This window comes from Coregonus lavaretus, assembly GCF_964263955.1.
Source record: "Coregonus lavaretus genome assembly, chromosome: 12".
Classification (NCBI taxonomy): domain Eukaryota; kingdom Metazoa; phylum Chordata; class Actinopteri; order Salmoniformes; family Salmonidae; genus Coregonus; species Coregonus lavaretus.
Window position 1 is genome coordinate 14,503,964 of NC_139999.1, and position 19,675 is coordinate 14,523,638.

Consider the following 19,675-nt stretch of genomic DNA (forward strand, 5'->3'; position numbering starts at 1 on the left):
GACACTGTCATTAGCTACACAAAAATACCCGGAACTACTTCCAACACAATTCAGAGAACGATACAGATTACAAACTGCACTGGCTATATTACTGCACTCTACGATTTACACAGCCACAAAAACTAGTCCCCTCCCTGTCCTCCCTCTCGCTCTCTCTCTCTCTGCCACAACTACTTTAATAAAACAACAACAACAAAAACAATAATAATAAAACACATATTTACTCAATCATAATAAACAACAAAATAAATAATACGATTAATGTGTTATTAGCTATTAATAATCTTAGTACAGGAGTTACGACAGTACAACTAGAGGTAATTTTGAATTATTAATTTGACTATTTCCTTGACTTCAGATCTATTACACTGTTGTTAGAAGCATCTAGTCATCTACATGGAGCATCATCTTAATAATGTTAATGTTATGAGATATGTATTGACATTTTTGGTCAATTCATACTTTGCTGGACTCAAAAACGTCTGATCACTACTAGTACAATATCATTTCAGCTTCCTCATACAGTTTTTGTTTGGGAAACAGAGCCTCCAGGGGGTTCTCATTGAAAATGCTTCACGCAAACAATTTGCCAATCATATTTCCTCCTGTCCAAATATGTGATGGGAATAAGCAAATTATCTACAATTACATTGTGGGTTGAATGTAGCCATAGCCAAATATGGAGAGATACAGTTGAAGTCGGAAGTTTACATACACTTAGATTGGAGTCATTAAAACTTGTTTTTCAACCACTCCACAAATGTCTTGTTAACAAACTATAGTTTTGGCAAGTCGGTTAGGACATCTACTTTGTGCATGACACAAGTAATTTTTCCAACAATTGTTTACAGACAGATTATTTCACTTATAATTCACTGTATCACAATTCCAGTGGTTCAGAAGTCTACATACACTAAATTGACTGTGCCTTTAAACAGCTTGGAAAATTCCAGAAAATGATGTCATGGCTTTAGAAGCTTCTGATAGGCTAATTGACATCATTTGAGTCAATTGGAGGTATCCTGTGGATGTATTTCAAGGTGTACCTTCAAACTCAGTGCGTCTTTGCTTGACATCATGGGAAAATCAAAAGTAATCAGCCAAGACCTCAGAAAATTTTTTTGTAGACCTCCACAAGTCTGGTTCATCCTTGGGAGCAATTTCCAAACGCCTGAAGGTACCATGTTCATCTGTACAAACAATAGTACGCAAGTATAAACACCATGGGACCACGCAGCCGTCATACCGCTCAGGAAAGAGACGCGTTCTGACTCCTAGAGATGAACGTACTTTGGTGCGAAAAGTGCAAATAAATCCCAGAACAACAGCAAATGACCTTGTGAAGATGCTGGAGGAAACCGGTACAAAAGTATCTATATCCACAGTAAAACGAGTCCTATATCGACATAACCTGAAAGGCCGCTCAGCAAGGAAGAAGCCACTGCTCCAAAACCGCCATAAAAAAGCCAGACTACGGTTTGCAACTGCACATGGGGACAAAGATTGTACTTTTTGGAGAAATGTCCTCTGGTCTGATGAAACAAAAATAGAACTGTTTGGCCATAATGACCATCGTTATGTTTGGAGGAAAAAGGGGATAGCTTGCAAGCCGAAGAACACCATCCCAACCGTGAAGCACGGGGGTGGCAGCATCATGCTGTGGGGGTGCTTTGCTGCAGGAAGGACTGGTGCACTTCACAAAATAGATGGCATCATGAGGAAGGAAAATTATGTGGATATATTGAAGCAACATCTCAAGATATCAGTCAGGAAGTTAAAGCTTGGTCGCAAATGGTCTTCCAAATGGACAATGACCCCAAGCATACTTCCAAAGTTGTGGCAAAATGGCTTAAGGACAACAAAGTCAAAGTATTGGAGTGGCCATCAAAGCCCTGACGTCAATCCTATAGAAAATATGTGGGCAGAATTGAAAAGCATGTGCGAGCAAGGAGGCCTACAAACCTGACTCAGTTACAACAGCTCTGTCAGGAGGAATGGGCCAAAATTCACCCAACTTATTGTGGGAAGCTTGTGGAAGACTACCCGAAACGTTTGACCCAAGTTAAACAATTTAAAGGCAATGCTACCAAATACTAATTGAGTGTAAGTAAACTTCTGACCCACTGGGAATGTGATGAAAGAAATAAAAGCTGAAATAAATCATTCTCTCAACTATTATTCTGACATTTCACATTCTTAAAATAAAGTGGTGATCCTAACTGACCTAAGACAGATTTTTTACTAGGATCAAATGTCAGGAATTGTGAAAAACTGAGTTTAAATGTATTTGGCTAAGGCGTATGCAAACCTAAGATTTCAACTGTAGATACCACGCTGTCAATACAGCAGTTGGTCACTGTGTTATTGTTCAGTTGACATTTGTATCACTTCAGGTTAATGTGTATAAAACTTAGCAAAAAATTGAAAAGGAAATAATAACAAGACTATAAACAAGGAGTACCGTACCTAGTCAATGCGCAGGGGTACGAGGTATTTGAGGTAATTTAGGTATTATGTACGTGTAGGTAGGGGTAAAAGTGACTAGGCAATCAGGATAGATCATAAACAGAGTAGCAGCAGCGTTTGTGAAGAGTGTGAAAGTGTGTCTTTGTGTAAGTGTGTGTGTGTGTGGCATCAATATGCATGTGTGTGTTTGTGTGTTGGAGTGTCAGTGTAGTACGTGTGTGGGTAGAGTCCAGTGAGTGTTCATAAAGCCGGTGCAAGAGAGTCAGTGCAAATAAAATGGGGGTCAATGCAAATAGTCACGGTAGCCATTTGATTAACTGTTCACCAGTCTTATGGCTTGGGGGTAGAAGCTGTTCAGCAGTCTTTTGGTCCTAGACATGTCGGTAGCAGAGAGAACATTCTATGACTTGTGTGGTTGGAATTTTAGGGCCTTCCTCTGACACCGCCTGGTATTGAGGTCTTGGATGGCAGGGAGCTTGGCCCCAGTGATGTACTGGGCCATACGCACTACCCTCTGTAGCGCCTTATGGTTGGATGCCAAGCAGTTGCCATACCAAGCGGTGATGCAGCCAGTCAAGATTCTCTAAATGGTGCAGCTGTAGAACCTTTTGAGGGCCCATGCCAATCTCTACATTCTCAGGCCTTTGATTGAAGTGTGCCCCTGTTCTCACCCAGGTTTGTGTGTGCTATATGAAAGAGGACTACAGCCTCTGCCAAGAGATTTGGACTTGTAGGTAGTGCACTTGTCCTGTCGCTGGTTTCAGCCTAGCTCCAGCTATCACTTCATTGCTGGCAGCGGTGGGGTGATTCTGCAGTCTCTCAGGCTTTTGTCTGATGTTTGCCTTATTGGTGTAGCCTTCCTACTGAGGCTTATTACGGCCTCTGCCAAGAGGTCTGGACCTTCATGGACGTTTGCTTGCACTGTAGGTTCAGTATCTAGATAAAGGCCGCTCAATCACTGCATGGGTTATTATTATATCTGCCAAAATTGTTTAAGTGTGATAAATAACTGACACAATGTATCGGCTAGCGCCTACATTTATTTGGTTGTTGTAAGGAAAAGTCATCTGACAATTCAACCTCCACGACGTTAGATGGCGACATAGTTCTGAGTTGTTTACATTGCAGCGGAATAGATCATAGAAGAAGACGTCACGCCAGACAGCATCAGGAAGTCGACCACTACTTCTCAATCATCAGACTTCTTTCCCTCTGTGTCTTTAAAAGTAAGTAATGTTTCTATTAATTAAAAAGATTAATTGAAATATTAAGCTAATTCACTGACAACTGCAACACGAGCCGAATGATCTTAGGTGTAGTTGTAGCTAGTACACAAAAGTGAGTTTAACATACTTAGCCTATATGCCAACCAGTCAAATAATCAACCAGTGACTACTATTCGTCCCCTCAAAAGTTTTTCAAGGTCACAAGTATCCTATTCCTACCAAAACTTTAAAAAAGTAACTGAAAACTATGGCTCATCTCCTCCCACATCTTACTCCGACATTTGTCCCACAAATTACACACTATGCATGTTAGGTTTCACATTCCTTTTCAATATCATTTTTGTTTTGTAAACGGATGTCATCCAGGAACCAGGAAGGGAATATAATACTCTTACATACAAAGCACAAGAATAATCTGATCCGAAGGTCATGATTTGATGTACTGGGAGACAATGTTTTCTTATACTGTGCTTTGTACAATGAGTATGGAAACGAGACATGGAAACAAGTTCATATTGTACATGAAGGCAAAGCTGTACAATAAATAATTGCTGCTGTATACTTTAATGTGTGTGTAACTCATTTCTACATGTTTAAAGTATAATACTCAGAGGGTGAGACACTGTACCTTGTAGGTAATGAGTCTCTTGGCATCTGGATCCAACTCCTCTTCATCTCCTGCCTCCTCCAATCTGCAACAAGGAAATAGATCTCCCATCAAGCCCTGCCAATCTCATTCCTACTCTGAACTTGAATAAATGTACCCGGGTAACACTCACCCTTCCTCAACCTGTGGGTCCTTGCACTTCCTCTTCAGTTTCAGCCTCTCCTCCACTCCTCTGTAGAAGCGCAGGGCAGCCTCCTCAACCAAATCAGAGTATGAGTCTTCAGATGATTCAGCCCCAACCTCTTCAAACACCTGACAACATAGGGACCAATCCAGCTTAGATGTAGACTCAGCGAAATGACATTGCCACGAGCAGCACTTCAGATATTGCGATGAGCGAGATGCAAGACTTCCCTCTCACACAGTATCTGCACATGTGCATAGGTCTGCATGGTCGCAACAGGACCAAAACAGCTGATACGTTTACCCTCACGCTTCAATGCTTACTTCGTCCATCTACATCATATTGCTGAGTATACCTTTAAAGGGAGCAAACTCCTACACTGACAGACAGACACACACAATGAGGACAACAGTGAAATGCTGTTTCTTTGCTTTGATAGAGCTAGAGGCTCAAGCATCTATACTTAGTTGTTGACAATGTGACAACCTGAAGAAGGGTTAGATCTTAGTCCTCCTCACTAAGATTGGCAGCCAATCGTTTCTGAATATTCTTAGCTTCTTCCTCTTCATCCTCTGCCTCCACCTCTTGCTGAGATTTTCCCTCTGCAACAACAAAGAAGTGCATTCTACGATGATTCCCAGTGAGTTGAATTCTGAACCTGTCTGGATGATAGAGGTAATAGTTTGTTTGATGAACAGCCTTAGTCAAACAAACTATTCCCTCTATCATCCAGACAGGTTCAGAATTAAACTCACTGGGAATCATCGTAGAATACAGGTCATGGTCTCAATAGTATGAATTGACGAAATGGAAAATACTCACTGGCAGCCACATAATCAGTCATAGAACATCGTCTTCCTGTTTCCCCATGCCATGTCATTGGGGAGATCTAGGAGAGAAGACACCACATTTATAATGTTTATTCAGCAAAATGCACAAACAAACATGACGGAAAACGTATAGCTAAGATGGGTGTGGTCCTCTGTAGCTCAGCTGGTAGAGCAAGGCGCTTATAACGCCAAGGTAGTGGGTTCGATCCCCGGGACCACCCATACACAAAAAAAAAATGTATGCACGCATGACTGTAAGTCGCTTTGGATAAAAGCGTCTGCTAAATGGCATATTATTATTATTATTATTATGGGTCAATGGCTGAGTAGGTACAGTAACTGTTACAGTATGTTGATATGGGCTGTGTGATTACCATCATCCTTCTTCCCTTCCAGATCACTGTCCATATCATCCTCCTCCTCCTCTTCCTCAGTCAGAGAGGTCCAGAGCCATCACTTCCTCCTGCAAACAACATGATACTCATCAGCTCAATGTGATAGCTGCATGGGTAGCTAAGTCATTCAAGTTCTACTCCCATTGCGACGTCATCACTCCCACATAGGTCGTTATCAATAAAACGTCACAATAAGGTGCAGAGCGTTCGATTTGCCTGCTGGGGGGGCAGGGAGACCCCCAGCTCCGCTAAAACCATTGACAACTGCGTGCCGTTTTCAAGGGATTGTTAAATAAATATGAACTATTTGGTTGTAATATCATCACCTCTTGAAAAGCATAGTCAGGACAACAAATGTCAGATTATTCCATGCAAAACAGTTGCTCACATTTAGCTCTATCATCAGAGTTACACAGCAAGTAACCACATGTTTTTCATATTCAGTAAACATCAGTTGATCATGTATTTTCTGATTCGTCAGGGTAGCCTCCCGATATCTCAATATTGGCCACCATTAATTTTTTAAATATTCAATTAAAGTGATCTATACCTGACAAGTATGAGTGGCTTAGGTTCATTTCCCATCCTTTGTGGGCTCTGCCTGTCAAGCAGCAGAAGAGCACATTTGCCGATGTACTGTTAGCTGATGTTTACTTTGCAAGCTACCGGTAGAAACTTTGTACAGTTGGCTAAATATAGTGGTAAGTAGACCTAATGTACTTTTTTCTCCAACCAACGTAGGCCTACCTTAAGAAGTTAGCTAACATTATCCCCTTTCAACATAGTTTTTAATTGTTTAATCACGATTTCTGCTGACAGACATTGATGGACCACGTCAAATTGGCTAGCTAGCTAATATCTGATCAAATCAAATGTTATTGGTCACATACACATATTTATATGGCTAGTTAACAAGCTAACTTTCAGGGGATGAACTAGATGGTGATGACAGTAGTCCGACTGACAACTTGGACGAAGACTTGCCGATGTCAAGCGCTTTCCAAAAGCCTAATCTCTGAGGAAGCATGCTAAATGACACGTCAAATAAATAGGCTACCCTCACATATATGAAAATAAATGATCAATTGATGTTTACTCATCATGAAAAGCATGCAGTTACTTGCTGTATAACTGATGATAATGGAATAATCGGAAATGTGTAGTTTTGACTATGCTCTTCAAGAGGTGATGATATTAAAACCAAATAATTATAACATTTATTTAACAATCCCTTGAAAAACGGCACGTAGTTGTCAATGGTTTTAGCGGAGCTGGGGGTTTCCTTGCCCCCCAGCAGCAAAATCCAACGCTCTGCACCGTATTGTGATGTTTTATTGATAATGACCCATACTGTTTACTTGCAGTTGACTCACCTCTTCATCACCATCTTCCTGGTCACTGTCCATCTGAAGTCCACATGCCAGGAGTTTCTATAGTGGCAAAGAGAAACAACAACAAGACTCACTGAATAGGGCTCAAAGATTTCAGAAAATAAGTTTAACTATGCAAATAGACTCACCGAGATTTTGGCATCATGGAACTCATCGACCTTGTCCTTCGTATACTGTGAGGACCTCTTTTGAAAAGATTGTACATTATTGAAAGGAGATTGAATGGAAACTTGAAATTGGTCTAAAGCAGTGGTCACCAACCTTTTCTGAGTAAAGATCACTTTCGCAGTCAAAAAGCAAGCTGAGATCTACCGCTCTGTTTTTTGTTTTGTTTTGTTTTTACATGACTTTAAAAAATGTAACATTAAACTAATAAAACAGTTATGTAGGAATGAGGTTTGTGCAGTAGAACTAATAGCCTACATTTCCACAGCACATTGGCTATATGCCTGGCCTGCCAATATTGTTATTCTCAGACCATACTATATTTGAAAACTGGAGCTTTGATAACATAATTTATCAGTTGGTGTAGCACTTGCAAGGCACAGCTGAGCATAAATTGAAATCATTTGCTTTTTTATTTTACTGGACAGATGGTACCTGCATCTGATGGTCATGGTGCTTTCAAGACAGCTGGGAATTATGATGTCAGTGATTTTCAGGTTGGAAAGTCTGAGCTCTAGAAAGATGCCAGTTTCCGACTTGGAATTCCGAGTTGGATGACCATTCAAAACATTTCCCCCCAGTTGGATCTTGTTTTTTTCCCCGAGTTCCCAGTTGTCTTGAACACACTGAAGTCGAAAGTCGGAGCGTTTCGAGTTCCCAGTTGTTTTGAACATGGCATTCGTCTCAGCGGAGGGAGGGAGAGAGCAGTAGCGGGTCTGTCTCTCACTGTCCCTGCTCTATCATTCCTTTCCTCCGGTGAGACTAACCAGAGACAGACACCGTCTTCCACCTGATGGCAAAACTGCATCTGCACAAATTCATGTTGTTCTTATGACCTGAGAAAGTGAAACATTCCTAGATATTAAAATAGACATTTACATTTGACATTTTAGCAGACACTCTTATCTAGAGCGACTTACAGTAGTGAGTTCATACATTATACATTTTCTCATACTGGTCCCCGTGGGAATCAAACCCACAACCCTGGCGTTGCAAGCGCCATACTCTACCAACTGAGCCACACAGGACAAGCTGCTAATAATAATAAAAACGAAGGACTATCTAGTAGGGTGTTTTACGTTTTGTAATAGTGTTGCATAAAAACAGTGTTAACAGTGCTGAATAAAACTCACTCATAAAAACAGCAGCTCTTGACTGTATTCTTTGACAGTCTCTCTCTGGTCATAATAATAATAATAATAATAATATAATATGCCATTTAGCAGACGCTTTTATCCAAAGCGACTTACAGTCATGCGTGCATACATTTTTACGTATGTCATGGTTTTAAAAGTTGTGAAATCTCACCTAGGCTAGTATCAAACTTTGCTGTGCCCGAGGTTGTGGAAGCTGTAGGAATGGTGATTTGAGCTACCCGATTGGCCACCACAGTATGCGAACTCGATTTACCACAGATCTACAGGCTCTGTCGTAGCCGGCCGTGACCGGGAGACCCATGGGGCGGCGCACAATTGGCCCAGCGTCGTCCAGGGTAGGGAGGGAATGGCCGGCAGGGATGTAGCTCAGTTGGTAGAGCATGGCGTTTGCAACGCCAGGGTTGTGGGTTCGATTCCCACGGGAGAATAATACAAATAATGTATGCACTCATTAACTGTAAGTCGCTCTGGATAAGAGCGTCTGCTAAATGACTAAAATGTAAAGTCTCCCGGTCCGCCGGGCGGGCAGGCGGAGTGTCTTCTCAGACAAATGAAATGGTTCAAAATAGGAACACTTTGCCTACCCGGTGCGCAGGGCTTCTGAATCAGTGCACCTAACTCCAACAGCTCAACACGAATAACATACAAAAAGGAACGCAAGCCTTTACTGTTGGCTTTTCTACAGAAATGTTTGGTGGTCAACTAGGAATGCCTTGAAGATCAACCTGTCGATCGCGACCGTCCTGTTGGTGACCACTGGTCTAAAGCAACAATAACTATTGGTCAAGTAAAGTACACACTCCATATAAGCATTGTTGACAATCAACATTGTGCAGATGTTGATGGCATCTCCATAACATCTATACATAACATTCTGCACCTTATCTGGGACAGGCATTTCCTTGTATGCTTCAGGGTCATCTTTGTCAAACTGTTCCTTCTTCTTACATTTTAGTCATTTAGCAGACGCTCTTATCCAGAGCGACTTACAGTTAATGAGCGCATACATTTTTCATACTGGCCCCCCATGGGAATCGAACCCACAACCCTGGCGTTGCAAGCGCCATGCACTACCAACTGAGCTACACGGGGCCTGTGTCTTCGCCTTTGGTTCTGAGTGGAGCGAGAGAGAAATTGTCACATTCAAGCCAGGTCATCATAAACAATGCAATCCTGCTACCTGAGTTTAATCCAGTCCAAATCAAATCTTATTCAAATGAACTTGTATTGGTCGCGTACACATATTTAGCAGACGTTCTTGCGCGGGTGTAGCGAAATGCTTGTATCCACGATATAAGATCTCCATATTAATACAGGGATCTAAACTAGAGCTACAATCCTGACATCTCCTGTGGCAATTCAAATTTTAAACGTCTAGCTACTATATCGATCTTGAACTAAAGTCAACTGTTTATACAATTAAATCTAGCTAACGTACCTTAGTGCTCGAACCATGTTGAGTAGCTATCTTATTATGTCGGGAGAACATTAGTTAGAAATGTGCTCTTTCAAACAGTTAAAAATGCTGTCTCTGTTCCCCTGATTTGACAAACAATAATAAACTACTGCTAGTGTAACATTTTCTGTTTTAATCCCACGTGCTTCCGGGGTTTCTTCTTCTACGCCGGTTGTCTCGTGGAGAACATGAACATACTTCTAATACCGCCATCTAGCGACTGGAGTGGAACATGACTATTTGGCTGAAAAGTAAACAAACTATGAAAAATATGCATTTTCTCCAATAGAGCGCCACAGTGGAGGTGTCATAATACCCATAAAACCTAGCGGTCAGACAGGGAAATGGTTCCAATCGTTTTTCCACCATTCATTTTTCCCATAGGGGATTTTAGAAACACTTAAAGTAAGGGCTGTGTTTCGTGTAGGCTAAACCTGGCGTGACGTTTTGATAACCATGTAAATCTCTTTCTGACAAGGTGACTTTTATCAATATATTCGGCTCTATTTACTCTCAGATTCGAAAATGCTAATTAAGCCTCAAAGTAGACATCATGCAAGACTACGAATCCCTGCAAGCTCCTGCATGTCATCTCTAGCTGACACTTTTGCTAACAGGTATTGTGTCAATTTAAAACTTGCCCAAGACAGTTCACAGAATTGTCAATTTAAAGAAATGTAGCCAATTTATTCATTACTACATTTAGCTAACATTAGATAGTTAATCCAGAGATTCTTACCTTTGCCTTGATTCGGCAGTCTCATCCAGATCATCATGGCATGTGTAGTTCTTGATGATAGCCACATTAGCAGCAAATTAGTATTTCATTTGTTGGGGATAAATACAGGCGAATATATTGATAAATGTCACCTTGTCCGAGAGAGATTTACGCGGTTATCAAATGTCACGCCAGCGTAAGCTTTCACAAAACACAGCCCTTATTTTAAGTGTTTCTAAAATCCCCTATGGGGAAAATGAATGGTGGAAAAATGATTGGAACCATTTCCCTGTTTGACCACTAGGTTTTATGGGTATTATGACTCATACTGTGGTACTTTTATCCTCTGATCCTATACATTTTAGTCAAAGATTTGTATAACTAATCCAAGATAGACCAGAGCCTGTTGTTTCCAATGGGAGCAAATTAATCATAGTGGGCAGAACAAGCAAGGAGGTGGGCAGAGCCAAGCACGAGCTAGTGAGATCCTACTGGCGCATTCTAACATTTATTTTCATATTTCCGTTAGGGAACACCTACTCTGTGAAGTGCTGTGCAATAATTCAATTAGTCCTTGCAAAAGGCCATTTTTAGAAACTTTGGCTAAGGGTAAAGTTACAAAACGCAGTCCACTCTGTTTGTTACCAATTCTAGTTTTAGAAACAGAAAACTGTATGGAGATCGAATGTTTCATCAATGATAAAATTTGCAGAATGTCGGCCAAAATCCATCTCGCTCCATCTTCTTCCACTGCCGGCCACTGGGCTTCCTCTCATCACCATATTTGGTAGTGAGTGGAAACGCCAACTGGATGCTTCACATTTATACATTACATTTTAGTCATTTACATCAGTGAAATATCTGGCTCATTGTTCTATTTGTGTTTTAGTCTCTCCTGGACTATCAAATCTAGTGTATTTATGAGGACAGAGACATGGTTAATCACAATGACAATACACAAAATGTCACATGATTGAATGCTATATTAGAAATATTAAGCTGTGTGAATGCCCAATAGGAAAAGTAATATATGGCAATATATGTATATTACTTATTTGTTTTATATGGGCATATATGGTGGAAACATATACAGTGCCTTCAGAAAGTATTCATACCCCTTGACTTATTCCACATTTTGTTGTGTTAAAGCCTTTTTCTCACCCATCTACACACAATACCCCATAATGACAAAGTGAAAACATGTTTTTAGAAATGTTATCACATTTATTGAAAATGAAATACAGAAATATCTCATTTACATAAGTATTCACACCCCTGAGTCAATACTTTGTAGAAGCACCTTTGGCAGCGATTACAGCTGTGTCTTTCTGGGTAGGTCTCTAAGAGCTTCCCACACCTGGATTGTGCAACATTTGCCTATTTTTCTTTTCAAAATTCTTCAAACTCTGTCGAATTGGTTGTTGATCTTTGCTAGTTAACCATTTTCAGATCTTGCCATAGATTTTCAAGTGGATTGAAGTCAAAACTGTAACTCGGCCACTCAGGAACATTCACTGTCTTCTTGGTAAGCAACTACAGCGTAGATTTGGCCTTGTGTTCTAGGTTCTTATCCTGCTGAAAGGTGAAATCATCTCCCAGTGTCTGGTGGAAAGAAGACTGAACCAGGTTTTTGCCTGTGCTCAGTTCCATTCCATTAATTTTTATCCTGAAAAACTCCTTAACGATTCCAAGCATACCCATAATATGGTGCAGCCACCACTATGCTTGAAAATATGGAGAGTGGTATTCAGTAATGTGTTGTATTGGATTTGCCCCAAACATTACACTATTATTGCCCACAGAGTGAGTCCATGCAACTTATTATTATTATTTGTTAAGCACATTTTTACTCCAGAACTTATTTAGGCTTGCCATAACAAATGGGTTGAATGCTTATTGACACAAGACATTTCAGCTTTTCATTTGTAATTAATTTGTAAACATTTTGAATAAAAAATTCCACTTTGTCACAATGGGATATTGTGTGCAGACCAGTGAAATTCATTTTCAATTCAGGCTGTAACACAGCAAAATGTGGAAAAAGTCAAGGGGTGTGAATATTTTCTGAACAGACTGTATGCTTGTATAAGTATCCACAAATCAGTACATACAGTACCAGTCAAAAGTTTGGACACACCTACTCATTCCAGGGTTTTCTTTATTTTTACTATTTTCTACATTGCAGAATAATAGTGAAGACATCAAAACTATGAAATAACACATATGGAATCATGTTGTAACCAAAAAAGTGTTAAACAAATCAAACTATAATTTATATTTGAGATTCTTCAAAGTAGCCACACTTTGCAATGATGACAGCTTTGCACACTTGGCATTCTCTCAACTAGCTTCATGAGGAATACTTTTCCAACAGTCTTCAAGGAGTTCCCACATATGCTGAGCACTTGTTGGCTGCTTTTCCTTCACTCTGCGGTCCAACTCATCCCAAACCATCTCAATTGGGTTGTGGTCGGGTGATTGTGGAGGCCAGGTCATCTAATGCAGCACTCCATCACTCTCCTTGGTCAAATAGCCCTTACACAGCCTGGAGGTGTGTTTAGGGTCATTGTCCTGTTGAAAAACAAATGATAGTCCCACTAAGCGCAAACCAGATGGGATGGCGTATCGCTAGAGAATGCCGTGGTAGCCATGCTGGTTAAGTGTGCCTTGAATTCTAAATAAATCACAGACAGTGTCACCAGCAAAGCACCTCCACACCATCACACCTCCTCCTCCATGCTTCACGGTGGGAACCACACATGCGGAGATCATCCGTTCACCTACTCTGCGTCTCACAAAGACACGGCGGTTGGAACCAAAAATCTCAAATTTGGACTCATCAGACCAAAGGACAGATTTCCACCAGTCTAATGTCCATTGCTCGTGTTTCTTGGCCCAAGCAAGTCTCTTCTTCTTATTGGTGTCCTTTAGTAGTGGTTTCTTTGCAGCAATTTGACCATGAAGGCCTGATTCACGCAGTCTTCTCTGAACAGTTGATGTTGAGATGTGTCTATTACTTGAACTCTGTGAAGCATTTATTTGGGCTGCAAGCTGAGGTGCAGTTAACTCTAATTAACTTATCATCTGAAGCAGAGGTAACTCTGGGTCTTCCTTTCCTGTGGCGGTCCTCATGAGAGCCAGTTTCATCATTGCGCTTGATGGTTTTTGAGACTGCACTTGAAGAAACTTTCAAAGTTCTTCAGATTTTCCGTATTGACTGACCATCATGTCTTAAAGTAATGATGGACTGTCGTTTCACTTTGCGTATTTGAACTGTTCTTGCCATAATATGGACTTGGTCTTTAACCAAATAGGGCTATCTTCTGTATACCACCCCTACCTTGTCACAACACAACTGATTGGCTCAAACACTTTAAGAAGGAAATAAATTCCACAAATTAACTTTTAACAAGGCACACCTGTTAATTTAAATGCATTCCAGGTGACTACCTCATGAAGCTGGTTGAGAGAATGCCAAGGGTGTGCAAAGCTGACATCAAGGCAAAGGGTGGCTACTTTGAAGAATCTCAAATATAAAATATTTTTCATTGGTTACTACATGATTCCTTATGTGTTATTTCATGGTTTTGATTTCTTCACAATTATTCTGCAATGTAGAAAATAGTAAAAATAAAGAAAAACCCTGGAATGAGTAGGTGTGTCCAAACTTTTGACTGGTACTGTATACGTCACATAAACAGTGGCTTGCGAAAGTATTCACCCCCCTTCGCATTTTTCCTATTTTGTTGCCTTACAATCTGGAATTCAAATGGATTTTTGGGGGGTTTGTATCATTTGATTTACACAACATGCCTACCACTTTGAAGATGCAAAATATGTTTTATTGTGAAACAAACAAGAAATAAGAAAACTTGAGCGTGCATAAATATGCTTAGTGGTGTTGCAGTCTCTGGGGCCTTTCAGAACAGGTGTATATATACTGAGATCATGTGACAGATCATGTGACACTTAGATTACACACAGGTGGACTTTATTTAACTAATTATGTGACTTCTGAAGGTAATTGGTTGCACCAGATCTTATTTAGGTGCTTCATAGCAAAGGGGGTGAATACACATGCACACACCACTTTTCCGTTATTTATTTTGTATAATTTTTTTAAACAAGTAATTTTTTTCATTTCACTTCACCAATTTTGACTATTTTGTGTATGTCCATTACAAGAAATCCAAATAAAAATCGATTTAAATTACTGGTTGTAATGCAACAAAATAGAAATAACGCCAAGGAGGATGAATACTTTAGCAAGGCACTGTATGTTGAAATATACAACATATAATCACTGGAAATTGATTTTAAATTATGGAATTAAAAGTTAAAGGAGAAGGATAGGCTACAACGACCAAGAGTCAATAGCTGCTGTTGGCAGACCGACACAACGGGAGACCTACACAATGACGAGCCAAAAGTAGTCCCCGGAAATGGAATACTACGTCACATATGTGCAGATAAGTGCACCACATCATTGCACTCTCTCTCACTCTCTCTGCTGTGTGTGCATCTTGCTAGCTGTCATTCAAATGGTGAGGGCCTGAAGCTCATTGGCTGAAACTGAAATTGCTAGAGGGGTGGCTCATGTGGGGGGAAATGTAGGGAAAATGGTGCAGCACAGCTTCCAGAATACAGTCTCTTTTAAACTAGGGTATTCATGGCTAATTAAAACAGTAATTCTGGTCATAGATTATGCATGTATGAATTACACATTGACATGTCCAGCCCAAAGTGGGAGGTTTAAACAATACTTACTAGTCACCAAAGTTAAGGAGCATGTCTTTAATATACATTTTTGCAGGGGTTGATACAGTCAAATTTCAAAGTGGAAATTACAAACTTCAGAAGCCTTTGTAAACCTCATACACTACACGTTTTACATTTCCTGAATTGCAGGAAAGTTCTCCTGCAACAGGGTGATCCATTTAAGATCCTACATCTGCAGCTGCTTTACCTGTAGCTGCCATTAACCACAGTCTCCAAATCCACCAGTAAGAAGTTGTCTGTTGTTTCACCCATCACCATCTGTCCCTCCCTCGAACAGAAGGTCTTTCCTCCAAGAACACAAACCCGTATATTCTGAAGGGAGCATTAGAGTGAATGAACAAGACCAATGTGAGACGTTCCATCAATGTTATATCATCTCTGCATATTTAGTCATTTAATTGGACATGGAGTTTGGATTGACTAAATGTAACTCAGTTATGCCAAGTTACTGCCTGTGACTGTCACGATCGTTTACGGACGAGAAGGACCAAGGCGCAGCGTGATATGCATTCATATTTATTTACGGCTAAACACACGACAACGTGTAGTCGTGAACGTGAAGTCCAAGGTAGCATACAAACAACATACCTTACACAGAACAAGATCCCACAACTGACTGGTGCCAAAAGGCTGCCTAAGTATGGTCCCCAATCAGAGACAACGAGCTACAGCTGCCTCTGATTGGGAACCAACATAGATCTACACATAATAGATATTCACCATAGAAATAAACACAACACAGAAACTACACACCCTGGCTCAACATTTAAGAGTCCCCAGAGCCAGGGCGTGACAGTGACAGACATATATTCAGGGGAATGATCTTGATAATACTCATGAAGAATGTTCCCAGCTCTCCTCAAACATGTCACAAGTCCCTGTTGACAGAAGTAACAAATAGCTCTGAGTGAGTTATGGTATACAGTGCCAAGTATTGAGACCCCTTGACCTGAGGACATTTTCTTACGTTACAGCCTTATTCTAAAATGGATTAAATAAAAACATGTCCTCATCAATCTTCACACAATACCCCATAATGACAAAGCGAAAACAGCTTTTATGTTATGTTTGCACATTTATTAGAAATAAAAAACAGAAATAACGTATTTACATAAGTATTCAGACCCATCGCTATGAGACTCGAAATTGAGCTCAGTTGCATCCTGTTTCCATTGATCATCCTTGAGATGTTTCTACAACTTGATACCACCTGTGGTAAATTCAATTTGGTCAGGGAGGTGACCAATAACCTGATAGTCACTCTGACAGAGCTCCAGAGCTCCTCTGTGGAGATGGTTGAAGGACAACCATCTCTGCAGCACTCCACCAAATCAGGCCTTAATGGTAGAGTGGCCAGACGGAAGCCACTCCTCAGTAAATGGCACGACAGCCCACTTGGAGTTTGCCAAAAGGCACCTAAAGGACTCTCAGACCATGAGAAACAAAATTCTCTGATCTGATGAAACCAAAATTGAACTCTATGGCCTGAATGCCAAGCGTCACGTCTGTAGGAAACCTGGCACCATCCCTACGGTGAAGCATGGTGGTGGCAGCATCATGCTGTGGGAATGCTTTTCAGTGGCAGGGACTGGGAGACTAGTCAGGATTGAGGGAAAGATTAACGGAGCCATGTACAGAGAGATCCTTCATGAAAACCTGCTCCAGAGCGCTCAGGATCTCAGACTTGGGCAAAGGTTCACCTTCCAACAGGACAACGACCCTAAGCACACAGCCAAGACAACGCAGGAATGACTTCGGGACAAGTCTCTGAATGTCCTTGGGTGGCCCGGACTTGAACCCGATCGAACATCTTTGGAGAAACCTGAAAATAGCTGTGCAGCAACGCTCCCCATCTAACCTGACAGAGCTTGAGAGGATCTGCAAAGAAGAATGGGAGAAACTCCCCAAATACAGGTGTGCCAAGATTGTAGCGTCATACCCAAGAAGACTTGAGGCTGTAATCGCTGTCAAAAGTGCTTCAACAAAGTACTGAGTAAAGGGTCTGAATACTTATGTAAATGTGATATTTGCAACAAAAAACAACAATTTAATCAATTTTAGAATAAGGCTGTGACGTAACAAAATGTGGAAAAAGTCAAGAGGTCTGAATACTTTCTGAATGCACTGTATAATCACTGAATAGATTTAACCACTAAAAACTATGAAAATATACAGTATATGGAAATAATGACCTTTATGATAGAAGAGAGACATATCCTCAAACATGCCTGATTACCGCCAACTGGTTACAGATTATTTTATTTCCCCCCTCCCCTTCTTGTACAACCCCTCCCTCCCCCTCACCGTCCTCCTGGTCAAAATGTTCACATTGCCTCTCTCTCTGCTCCAAGCATTTTGCACTGATGACGGACCCTCCAGTCTCTCACAGCAATGATCAGGTCACGACCCTGTCTCTGCGAGATAATCTACACCTCTTACCCTGAAAGTGCACAGCTGACAACTTTCAAATCCACATGTCAACTTGTTTTCCAACTTGTAGATTCTGTGTGGCTATCTTATTCCACAATAAAGCCTTTTTGGGCGTCTCCCTACAGAGAGTGTATGTAATATTTCCATCCTTACTGTATCTATTATGTGGTAATGAAAGAGAACCTTTTCATTCACTTCATAGCTGACTTCTGAGATTGTCCTCCGACCGGTCCAACCAGACGGCCAGGTCTGTAAGCCGCAGGAGCAGGACTGGAGTCAGACTCTTCCTGTCCTAGTAAAGCCTCGCTGGGGGCAGTCCTCTGTCTCCCCTGAAACCTGCTTTTGACTCTCGTCCAATTTCCAACATCCGTCCTCAAAATTATGTTATGAGATGTGGATTGTTACTGAGGGTAACTTTTATTTAGATATTGATGCTATATGACATTACCAATACAGTAAGATAATGTAATGTGGTGACTTACTATGACTGCCCCTTCACAGGAGTGTCTCTGAAATTGAAAGAACATAAATGGCACAGCCTACTGGGCTTTTAATAGTGTGGCATGCTGGAGCTCCACAATGGGCATGTGCTGTGGAGTATTACATATGAATATAAACAAGCTTTCACGGGGGAATTAAATGCACGACAGCCACTCTCCAGTTAATTACATGTATTGAGTCATGTCTTGCTGATCATGAGGAAGATTTTATGCAATCAAAAACTTCATCACAGAAATTACTGAATTTACCCAAACTGCAGCAATATTGTCTACAGTAAAGAATATTCTATAAAATGAAAACTCAGTTTGAAAGTATGTCACAGATACAGTAATAGTACTGTGTGTACACAATACATATGTACGTTTAATACAGATAAAATAAAGACCTCTCTTTCATTGTACATTGTGTCTCTGTTGTTCAATACACTTTAGAAACAAAAGTGGTATCTAGAACATAAAAGGGTCTTCGGCTGTCCCCATAGGAAAACCCTTTGAAGAACCCCTTTTGGTTCCAGGTAGAACCCTTTTGGGTTCCACGTAGAACCTATTCCACAAAGGATTCTACCTGGAACCAAAAAGGGTTCTACATGGAACCAAAAAGTGTTTTCCTATGGGGACAGCTGAAGACAGCTGAAGACCCTTTTGGAACCCTGTTTCTAAGAGTGTACAGTCAAGTGATAATAGACTAACAATACCAAGTAATACTGAATAATGCTGCTTATTGCCCTCATGTCTGTCTTGGTTCACTGCCTCTTGCGCAGGTGCACATACAGGACTCCACTGAAGAGAAGGAGCGGTACACAGGACCAGGCCAGGATGAAGCAGAAGCCAAAGTGGCCAATGCTCAGGTTTCTGGAGTCCTCCAGGATCTTCTTACGGTGGAATGTGTAGATGAGACAGGTGGCAAATGATGTGAAACCTGGTAGAGCAGAGCAGAGAGGGGACAGGGAGGGTAAATTATCTTTAGAGAATAAATGTGTGTGAATCAATAACCAAAATGAACAGAGAACTTCTCTATGTTAAAGATAAAACCTTGCGGCCTCCCGAGTGGCACAGCAGTCTAAGGCACTGCATCACAGTGTTTGAGGCGTCACTACAGACCCGGGTTCGATCCCAGGCTGTGTCACAACCGGCTGTGACCGGGAGACCCATAGGGCAGCGCACAATTGGCCCAGCGTTGTCCGGGTTAGGGAAGGGTTTGGCTCATTGTGCTCTTGCGACTCCTTGTGGCGGTCCGGATGCCTGCAGGCTGACTTCGGTCGTCAGTTTAACAGTGTTTCCTCCAACACATTAGTGCGGCTGGGTTAAGAAGCGCGGTTTGGAGGGTCATGTTTCGGAGGACGCATGACTATACCTTCGCCTCTCCCGATC

General features: G+C 41.1%; 2 long non-coding RNA genes across 2 annotated transcripts; one reads left to right on the forward strand and one right to left on the reverse strand.

The window, feature by feature from the left end:
* The first annotated feature begins 3,605 nt into the window (after positions 1 to 3,605).
* LOC311138205 lies at positions 3,606 to 8,396 on the forward strand. Its single transcript, XR_014614033.1, has 3 exons — positions 3,606 to 3,692; positions 5,710 to 5,904; positions 7,073 to 8,396. It is a non-coding gene; the product is annotated as an uncharacterized lncRNA (long non-coding RNA).
* LOC311138204 lies at positions 4,321 to 10,017 on the reverse strand. Its single transcript, XR_014614032.1, has 10 exons — positions 9,860 to 10,017; positions 8,573 to 9,534; positions 7,700 to 8,100; positions 7,228 to 7,284; positions 7,082 to 7,138; positions 5,688 to 5,776; positions 5,306 to 5,372; positions 4,970 to 5,085; positions 4,472 to 4,611; positions 4,321 to 4,384 (listed from the first exon to the last, which is right to left on the reverse strand). It is a non-coding gene; the product is annotated as an uncharacterized lncRNA (long non-coding RNA).
* Between the last annotated feature and the right edge of the window lie 9,658 nt (positions 10,018 to 19,675).